The 10,559-nt window shown below is 36.3% G+C and overlaps 1 pseudogene; it reads right to left on the bottom strand.

Annotated features, from left to right (window-relative positions):
* Positions 1-9,293: 9,293 nt before the first annotated feature.
* Positions 9,294-10,267, bottom strand: LOC130836364 (olfactory receptor 2AK2-like; annotated as a pseudogene).
* Between the last annotated feature and the right edge of the window lie 292 nt (positions 10,268-10,559).

The following is a 10,559-nucleotide window of genomic DNA, read 5'->3' as shown; positions in this document are numbered from 1 at the left end:
TCCATAAAATAGAGATGGCTGAGCAGAAAATTGGAGTATGGTTTTGAGTGTCTGCAGTAAAGAGAACCAAGACTGTATTTTTTGTTACAGTCATGATAAAAATGATAAATATAAAGCAGTAGAAAATCAGACTTGTTTGGAAAGAAGGAAACAGTCCCCACAGTGTGAAGTTACTCAATATCCAATAGCTTGTAGTAACCTATAGTGCAAAAGAATCTGAAACACACACACACACACACACACACACACACACACACAATGTGTATAAAATTGAATCACTTTGTTGTACACCTGAAACTAACACAATATTGAAAATCAAGTATACTCCAATAAAAAAGATTGAAGTCACTGCTGAAAGTCTGATTCTTATGTCCCATCATGAAATCCCTTATTTTACCTAAAAATAAAAAAAGATGTAAAGAAATAAAGAAGTAAATAGAAAAATCAAGGAAAATAGTGTGAAAATGAAAGTAATTTCCATATATCTGGAAACGAAATTGAGTTAATGATACATAGTATGCAATGAAAGGTAAGGACTCTCAACCAGCTTTGAATGGGGGCCTGTTAAGATGAAAATTTATTTATTTAAGTTTATTAATGCCTAAACAGGCATTTCTCCAAAGAAGACATACAGATGGCCAAGAGGCACATGAAAACATGCTCCACATCACTAATTATTAGAGGGATGCAAGTCAAAACTACAATGAGGTATCACCTCACACTGGTTAGAATGGGCATCATCAGAAAATCTCCAAAAAATAAATGCTGAAGCGGGTGTGGAGAAAGGAGAACCCTCTTGCACAGTAGGTGGGAATATAAATTGATACAGTGACTATGGAGAAGAGTATGGAGGTTCCTTGCAAAACTAAAAATAGAATTAGCATATGACTCAGCAATCCCACTCCTGGGCATATACCCAGAAAACACCATAATTCAAAAAGACACATGCACTCCATTGTTCATTGCAGCACTATTTACAATAGCCAGGTCATGGAAGCAATCTAAATGTCCATCAACAGATGAATGGATAAAGAAGATACGGTACATATATACAATAGAACATCACTTAGACATAAAAAGGAACGAAATCGAGACATTTGTAGAAATATGGATGGACCTCGAGACTGTTACACAGAGTGAAGTAAGTCAGAAAGAGAAAAACGAATATTGTATAGTAACACATATATGAAAATATAGAAAAATGGTACAGATCAACCAGTTTGCAAGGCAGAAATAGAGACACAGATGTAGAGAACAAACATATGGACACCAAGTGGGGAAAGCAGGGTGGTGAGGGTTGGGGTGGACTGAATTGAGAGGTTGGGATTGCCATACATACATTACTAATAAGAAAAAAATATCAAATTGTAAATATAATATATACCATTTATTGTATGTCAATTAAATCTCAATAAAAGTCCTTAAAAATAAATAAATAAATAAATAAATAAATAAATAAATAAATAAATAAATTTATTGATGATATTCAGTGTATTGAGTGGGCCCTTAGCTTCATGTAGAGTCTCAAATATATATTTTTATATATTTGATCAAATGTAGTGTTTTATCATATGTAATCTTCTCAAGGAGGCCTATCCTTGAATATGATACTCAAGGATAAGACTCCAATACACAGCCCCTGAGAGTATCTCAGATGAAGCTCTCTCCACTGGTCCAATGAATAACCTCAACGCCCCAAATGCTAAACCCACATGTGCCACTACTCTGCTACTCACTTCTTATGCATATTCCAGAGTGCCTCTGTGAGAGTGGGCCTCAGTAGAGAGGAAACATGCTCAGAAGATAGGCCATGCTTTTTTTTCTTTTTTAAGAACTTTTTCTGAGATACAGTTAACAGACAATAAACAGCATATATTTAGAGTGTACAATTTGGTATCCCAATCTACCAATTCATTCCTCCCCTCCATCAACACTCTTTCCCCACTTGGTGTCCATATGCTTGTTCTCTACATCTGTGTCTCTGTTTCTGCCTTGCATTTCCTCTTTCATAGTTGTTAGCATTTGCCTTATGTATTAAGGTGCTCCTATATTGGGTGCATATATATTTATAATTGTTATCTTCTCTTCTTGGATTGATCACTTGATCTTTATGTAATGGCCTTCCTTGTCTCTTGTAACATTTTTTATTTTAAAGTCTATTTTATCTGATATGAGTATTGCTACTCCAGCTTTCTTTTGATTTCCATTTGCATGGAATATCTTTTTCCATCCCCTCACTTTCAGCCTGTATGTGTCCATAAGTCTGACATGGGTCTCTTGTAGACAGCATATATGTGGGTCTTGTTTTTGGATCCATTCAGCCAGTCTGTGTCTTTTGGTTGGTGCATTTAGTCCATTTACATTCAAGGTGATTATCAATATGTATGCTCCTATTACCATTTTTTAAATTGTTTTGGGTTTGTTTTTGTAGGTCCTTTTCTTCTCTTATGTTTCCCACTTAGAGAAGTTCCTTTAGCATTTGTTGTAAGGTTGGTTTGGTGATGCTGAATTCTCTTAGCTGTTGCTTCTCTGTAAAGCTTTTGATTTCTCCCTTGAAACTGAATGAGATCCTTGCTGGGTAGAGTATTCTTGGTTTTAGGTTATTCTCTGTCATCACTTTAAATATATCATGCCACTCCCTTCTGACTTGTAGAGTTTCTGCTGAGAAATCAGCTGTGAACCTTATGCGAGTTCCCTCATATGTTATTTGAACATTGGCCTGAAAAAATCAATAATATAGAAAAATAAATAAAAATTAGCTGGGGGGAAAAAGGAACAGACAAAGGAACCATATTAGTCAATCAATGAATTTCTCAGCAGAAACCCTATAGGCCTGGAGAGAGTGAAATAACACATTCAGAATGTTGAATGACTAAAATCTCTAGCCAAGAATACTTTATCTGGCAAAGTTACCTTTCAGATTTAAAGGAGAAATAAAGGCTTCCCCAAGGTAAGAAAAGCCACAGTAGTAACTTAATCATCAGTAGACTTGCCTTGTAAGGAATTCTCAAACTAAAAGGCTTTTGCACAGCAGAGAAAAAGAGCAAGAAAATAAAAGACAACTTGCAAAATGGGAAAAATATATTTGTAAATAATATACCTCATAAAGAGTTAAAATGCATAAAGAATTCACACAACTTAATATAAAAAAATATACTCCAATTAAGTTTGGTCAAAAGACCAGAATATAGTTTTTCCAGAGAATATATGTGAAGGGTAGCTGGTACATGAAAAAGATGTTCAACATCACTGATTATCAGGGTAATACAAATCAAAACTAAATGGCATAACATCTCATTCATGTTAGAATGACTCTTAACAAGAAAACAAAAGGTAGTAAGTGTTGAGGACATGGATTAGAAGGAAAGCTGTGTGCTGTCTTTGGGAGTATATTTTGGTATAGCCACTGTAAAAAAAGTATGGAGTTCTCCAGAAACTTGAAAATAGAAGTTCTGTGTGATATATCAGTCACATTTCTGGGAATAATCCAAAAGAAATGAAGACAGGATACTGAAGAGATATCTACACTCCAGTGCTTATTGGATCATTATTCACAATAAATAACATATGGAAATAACCTGTGTGGATAGATGACTAGAAAAGGAAATTGTGGTACATACATGCAATGGAATATTTTCAGCCATGAATAAAAGGAAATATTGACAATTGGGATAATATGGATGGAGCTTGAGGGCATCATGCTAAGTGAGAAAACTCACACAGGGAAATACAAATACTGTATAATATTACTTATATGTGGTATGTGAAAAAGCCATAATTACAGAAACAGAGGTTAAAATGTTGGGTATCATGGACTGGGGGTTTGTTGAAACGAGGGGATGTTGCTGAAAGAGTACAAACCTCCAGTTAGAAGATGAATAAGTTCTGGGATCTAATGGGCACAAAGTTTATCATAGTTAATAATACTGTATTGTGTAATTGATAGTTTCTAGGAGAGTAGATCTTAACTTTTCTCACCTAAAAAATAGAATGAGATCAAGATGGCGGAGTAGGAGGACGTGTGCTCACTCCCTCTTGCAAGAGCACCGGAATTACAACTAACTGCTGAACAACCATCGATAGAAAGACACTGGAACTCACCAAAAAAAAAAAAAAAAAAAAAAAACACCCCACATCCAGAGACAAAGGAGAAGCTGCAATGAGATGGTAGGAGGGACACAATCACATTAAAATCAAATCCCATAAATGCTGGGTGGGTGACTCACAAGCTGGAGAACAGTTATACTGCAGAAGTCCTGAGGGTTCTGAGCCCCACTTCAGGCTTCCTAACCTGGTGGTCCAGCAACAGGAGGAGGAAACCCCAGAAAATCAGACTTTGAAAGCCAGCAGGATTTGATTGCAGGACCTCCACAGGACTGGGGGAAATCGAGACCCCACTCATAGAGGGCAAACAAAAAAATGTGCTCACCAGAACCCAGGGGGAAGGAACAGTGACCCCATAGGAGACTGAACCAGACCTACCTGCTAGTGTTGGAGGGTTGCCTGCAGAGATGGGGGGCAGCTGTGGCTCACCAAGGAGACAGGGGCACTGGCAGCAGGGGTTCTGAGAAGTGCTCATTGGCGTGAGCCCTTCCAGAGTGCACCATTAGCTCCATCTAAGAGCCTGTAAGCTCCAGGGCTGGGTCACCTCAGGCCAAATGACCACCAGGGTGGGAACACAGACACACCCACTGGCAGACAAACAGATTAAAGTCTCACTGAGCTCCACCCACCAAATCAGATTAACATTTTACTGAGCTCCACCCACCCAGCCCAACCCACCATCAGTCCCTCCCATCAGGAAGCACCTACAAGCCTCCTAGACAGCTTCCTCCACAAGAGGGCAGACAGCAGAATCAAGCAGTATCAGCAGTATTTCATCTTGTGGAACTGAAAATCACAGCCACAGAAAGACAGAGAAAATGAAAAGGCAAAAGACTCTGTACCACATGAAGGGACAAGAAAAAACACCAGAAAAACAACTAAATGAAGAGGAGATAGGCACTCTTCCAGAAAAAGAATTCAGAATAATGATGGTGAAGAGGATCCAGGACTTTGAAAAAAGATTGGATGCAAAGATTGAAAAGTTGCAAGAAAAGTTTACCAAAGACCTAGAAGAATTAAAGAACAAACAAACACAGATATGCAACACAATAAATGAAAAGAAAAATACACTAGAAGGAACCAATAGCAGATTAACTGAGGCAGAAGGATGAATAAGTGACCTGAAAGACAGAATGGTGATCATCACTGATGCAGAAAAGAATAAAGAAAAAAGAATGAAAAGAAATGAAGACAGCTTAAGAGACCTCTGGGACAAGGTTAAACACACCAGCATTCGCATTATAGGGGTCTCAGAAGGAGAAGAGAGAGAGAAAAGACCTGAGAAAATACAGGAAGAGATTATAGTTGAAAACTTCCCTAACATGGGAAAAGAAATAGCTACCCAAGTGCAGGAAGCACAGAGAGTCCCAGGCAGGTTAAACCCAAGGAGAAACATGCCAAGACATATAGTAGTCAAACTGACAAAAATTAAAGACAGAGAAAAGTTATTAAAGCAACAAGGGAAAAACAACAAATAGCATACAAGGAAACTCCCATCAGGTTAACAGCTGATTTCTCAGCAGAAACTCTACAAGCCAGAAGGGAGTGGTACAGTGTATTTAAAGTGATGACAGAGAAGAACCTAAAACCAAGAATACTCTACACAGCAAGGATCTCATTCAGATTCAAGCAAGAAATCAAAAGCTTTACAGACAAGCAGCAGCTAAGAGAATTCAGAACCACCAAACCAGCCTTACAACAAATGCTAAAGGAACTTCTCTAAGCAAGAAACATAAGAGAAGAAAAGGACCTACAAAAACAAACCCAAAACAGATCTTGCTGATGGGAAAGTGAAAGCACAGACTCTTAACTGCTGCCTTTTATATATTGTAACAAGCTGTATCCTCTCCCTTATTTGTATGATCACCGATATTGTTATCACCACCATCCCTAAAACTGCCTTCCCACCCCACCCCCCAGCCCCCCTGAGTGTGGCCAGAGAGTCCTCCAGCCCATGTGTCATCTGGACAAGAGCCTGGTGGTTGTCAGGTCCTGTGTCTGCCCTGCACCCCTGTGGCCACACAGCTTCCTACCCAGGCCCCAGACAGAAGGTCCCCTTCAGGACTGCAAAAAGGTTTGTGCAACAATAAACATTGGGTTGGAAAAAAAAATGGTAATAGGAACATACATATTGATAATCACCTTGAATGTAAATGGACTAAATGTACCAACCAAAAGACACAGACTGGCTGAATGGATCCAAAAACAAGACCCACATATATGCTGTCTACAAGAGACCCACGTCAGACTTACGGACACATACAGGCTGAAAGTGAGGGGATGGAAAAAGATATTCCATGCAAATGGAAATCAAAAGAAAGCTGGAGTAGCAATACTCATATCAGATAAAATAGACTTTAAAATAAAAAATGTTACAAGAGACAAGGAAGGACACTACATAAAGATTGAGGGATCAATCCAAGAAGAAGAGATAACAGTTATAAATATATATGCACCAAATATAGGTGCACCTCAATACATAAGGCAAATGCTAACAACTATGAAAGAGGAAACTGACAGTAACACAATCTAAGTGGGGGACTTTAACACCCACTTACACCAATGGACAGATCATCCACACAGAAAAGTAATAAGGAAACACAAACTTTAAATGACACAATAAATCAGCTTAATTTAATAGATATTTATAGGACATTACATACAGAAACAGCAGATTACACATTATTCTCAAGTGCACATGGAACATTCTCCAGAATAGGTCACATTTTGGGTCATAAATCAAGCTTTGGTAAATTCAAGAAAATTGAAATTGTATCAAGCATCTTTTCTGGCCACAATGCTCTGAGATTAGAAATCAATTACAGGAAAGAAAAAACTGTAAAAAACACAAACTCATGGAAGCTAAACAATACACTACTAAATAACCAAGGGATCACTGAAGAAATCAAAGAGGAAATCAAAAAATACCTTGAGACAAATGACGATGAAAACACAATGACCTATGGGATGCAACAAAGGCAGTTCTAAAAGGGAAGTTTATAGTGATACAATTCTACCTCAATAAACAAGAAAAATCCCAAATAAACAATCTAACCTTACACCTAAAGAAACTAGAGAAAGAAAAGCAAACAAAACCCAAAGTGAGTAGACAGAGAGAAATCATAAAGATTAGAGCAGAAATAAATGAAATAGAGACAAAGAAAACAATAGCAAAAATCAATAAAACTAAAAGTTGGTTCTTTGAGAAGATAAATAAAATTGATAAACCTCTAGCAAGACACATCAAGAAAAAGTGGGAGAGGACTCAAATCAATAAAATTAGCAATGAAACAGGAGAAGTTACAACAGACACCACAGAAATAAAAAGCACCATAAGTGATTATTACAAGCAACTATATGCCAATAAAATGGACAACCTGGATGAAATTGATAGATTCTTATAAAAGTGTAACCTTCCAAGATTGTATCAGGAAGACATAGAAAATATGAACAGACCAATCATGAGTAATGAAATTGAAACTGTGATTAAAAATCTCCCCACAAAAAGGCAACTATTCCAGAAGACTCAGTGATTCCCAACTCTTCCAAAAAACAAGGTCTGAAATTCCACTTATCTTTTACCCATTTAGATTAAATGTTTTGTCTTTGTTAAAAAAAAAAAAAAAAAAAAAAAAAGAATGATAACTCTATGACATGATGGAGGTGTTATGAATGAGCTAATGCTATGGGGGTAATTATATGCACAATTCAGTGACTTATACAGGAAGTATTTTACCAAATTTATTCATAATAGCAAACATCTAACAACAGATACAACTCTCATTAGTGAATGCTACATAGAAAGGAAAACAATTACATTATTGAGATCTACAAAAAAGTTTGGATTTTATAAACATGTTGAGCAAATGCACTAGACACAAAAGAGAAGTTTGATTCATTTAATAAAAGCTTTCACTAGAAGGAAATAGAAGTCATAAATAAGGCCTAGCCCTGCTTGGACAAAGGAGCTAACATCAAAGGAGAACAGGAACCCAGTGATGGAAATATTCTTACTGTGGTTGTCTTGAACTACATTTTTGTAATTCCATTGTCCCAGTTGTGTAGTCCATGATCTTAGGCTAATTCTGAACCCTTTGAATTTCCTCACATTTCATATCTGATATGCCCCAAAACTTAAATGTCTGTCTTGAATTAATAGGTTGAGTCTGGTTAATTCTTGCTTCTCCCCTATTACCACTTCAGTTCAAAATACTATTTTATCACAATGAGATGGCTGCAGTGGATTAACAGCCCATTTCAATCTTCTCTGCAAAACCCAATAATAATCTTTTATCTTCCTAAATGCCAAAATTTTGTACTAGTCTACCTTATATTACAAATTGTGTCTCCATTATATCTATTCATTTGCCACAGTAATTTATGCTTTGATCATCTTTGAATTAGCCAAGCATTTTCTCTACTCCTTTGCATCTTCCTCTACATAGAAAATACATCACAAGATACCCATTGGACTTAATTTCTCATCTAATTACAGTCTTTGACAAAACATCACCCTCTTATTTTCCATTTTCTAGAAAATTTTATAGAAGATTACACATTCCTTATCAAAATCCCCTACTTATTTTGCATTTATGACAGTTACAACTTCTTGGTATAATAAAAAGATTAGTTATTGTATTTATTGGATGTCAACCCATGTGGAAATTTGAAATTTATGATATCAGAGATATCTGTCAGTTTTCATCTTTGGTTGCATGGTTATCACCAGTGACACACATATTGTTAAAGCACTAAAATATGTTGAATGAGTGGATTATATATCTTGCACTGTATTAAGTTTCATCACTTATAGATTCTCTTAATGTTATGTTAGGATAAAATATATTTTCTACGCATTGCATCCCAGGTGTTAAATGTACAATTCAAAATATTTATAATATGAAAACATTAGGTTAACAGTGTTGAATTCTATTGCTTTTGAAGTTAAATAAGTTGGACAATAGAGTGTTTCTCTAGCTTCTGTATTGAAAATTCATCTAGTGATAATAAGAATGATTGAGGTAATTCTCATATCAGGAGTAATCAAGACTTTTATCAATTTTAATTTCAGAAATCTTTCTTAGAATTCATATCTTATGAGGCAGTTTTCTTATCATTTACATATTTCAAAACAGTATTCTAGGCACAAATTTTTATGTTATCCAGCCTCAGTCAATGAGTTCCTACAGTCATATTTTCTGTACAAATAGTCTCCTCAAGGCCCCAATAACTTCTTTATTTCTCAGGCTGTAGATAAATGGGTTCAGAAGAGGTGTAATAATGGTGTAAAACACAGCTACCACCTTATCCTCTTCAGGGGAATGCAAGAAGTGTGGCCTTGTATAGGTGGAGAGAGTGGTCACATAGAATAGGCTTGCCACAGTCAGGTGAGAGGAACAAGTGGAGATAGCTTTTTTCTGTCCTCTTCCTGAACTCATCTGGAATACCACTTTAAGCACATGGACATAGGAAGCTAGAATGGCTATGAACGGTAACAACAGAATAATAAGTCCACTCAGAAGTATTGTATGTTCATACTGAGAAGTGTCCTGACACACCAATGGCAACATGGAAGGAACTTCACAAAAAAAGTGATTAATGAGTCGAGATCTACAGAAGGGAAGTTGAAATGCATACACCGTGTGTATTAAAGAGTTGATAGAACAACTGGTCCATGCACACATGACCATGAACCAACAGATATTCTTGCTCATGAGGACAGGGTAACGTAAAGGATGACAGATGGCTACATAGCGATCATAAGACATGAAACCAAGAAGAAGGGCTTCAGTTCCACCAAGGGCCAAGAACACAAATGCTTGAATTTCACAGCCTAAAAAAGTAATGGTCTTACTATTGGACAGAAAGTTAGTTGCCATTTTGGGCACAGTGGTGGAGATGTACATCATGTCAATGAAAGACAGCTGACTGAGTAGAAAGTACATTGGAGTGTGGAGTCTAGTGTCCAATCGAATGAGAAGAATCAGTATGCTATTCCCCATCAGAGCCACTGAAAACATGATTGCAATGGCAACAAAGAGTAAAGAGTCCGTTGGACCATATTGGAAAAGACCAAGAAGTACAAAATCTGTTTCAGCACTTTGATTTTCTGTTTTCATGGCTAAATAAGAATAAAAAAACAGATAATATTTGAGAATCCCATGTACAATACTGTCTTCTCTTAATAGAAAAAATGATTATCTCATGCAAGAAAATTTTCTTGAATTAACTTATGTTAATCTATTTCCTCATATTCAATACATCAAATGTTTTTATTAAAAAATAACCACTTAACAAATTATGAAATAAAAATAAAAATTTTTACTTAATGTAAAGCTAAACATATTTTGAACATAAAAATAAGATAAACATTAGATGATTTGCCAACATAAATTGTTTTTCTCCTTTAGATATCTTCAAGGTGGTACACTGGAGGTCTGTTCTCTTCTTATGAA

Source organism: Hippopotamus amphibius, chromosome 15, assembly GCF_030028045.1.
Source record: "Hippopotamus amphibius kiboko isolate mHipAmp2 chromosome 15, mHipAmp2.hap2, whole genome shotgun sequence".
In the NCBI taxonomy this organism is placed as follows: Eukaryota; Metazoa; Chordata; class Mammalia; order Artiodactyla; family Hippopotamidae; genus Hippopotamus; species Hippopotamus amphibius.
This window is presented reverse-complemented; position numbering and strand designations above follow the sequence as displayed.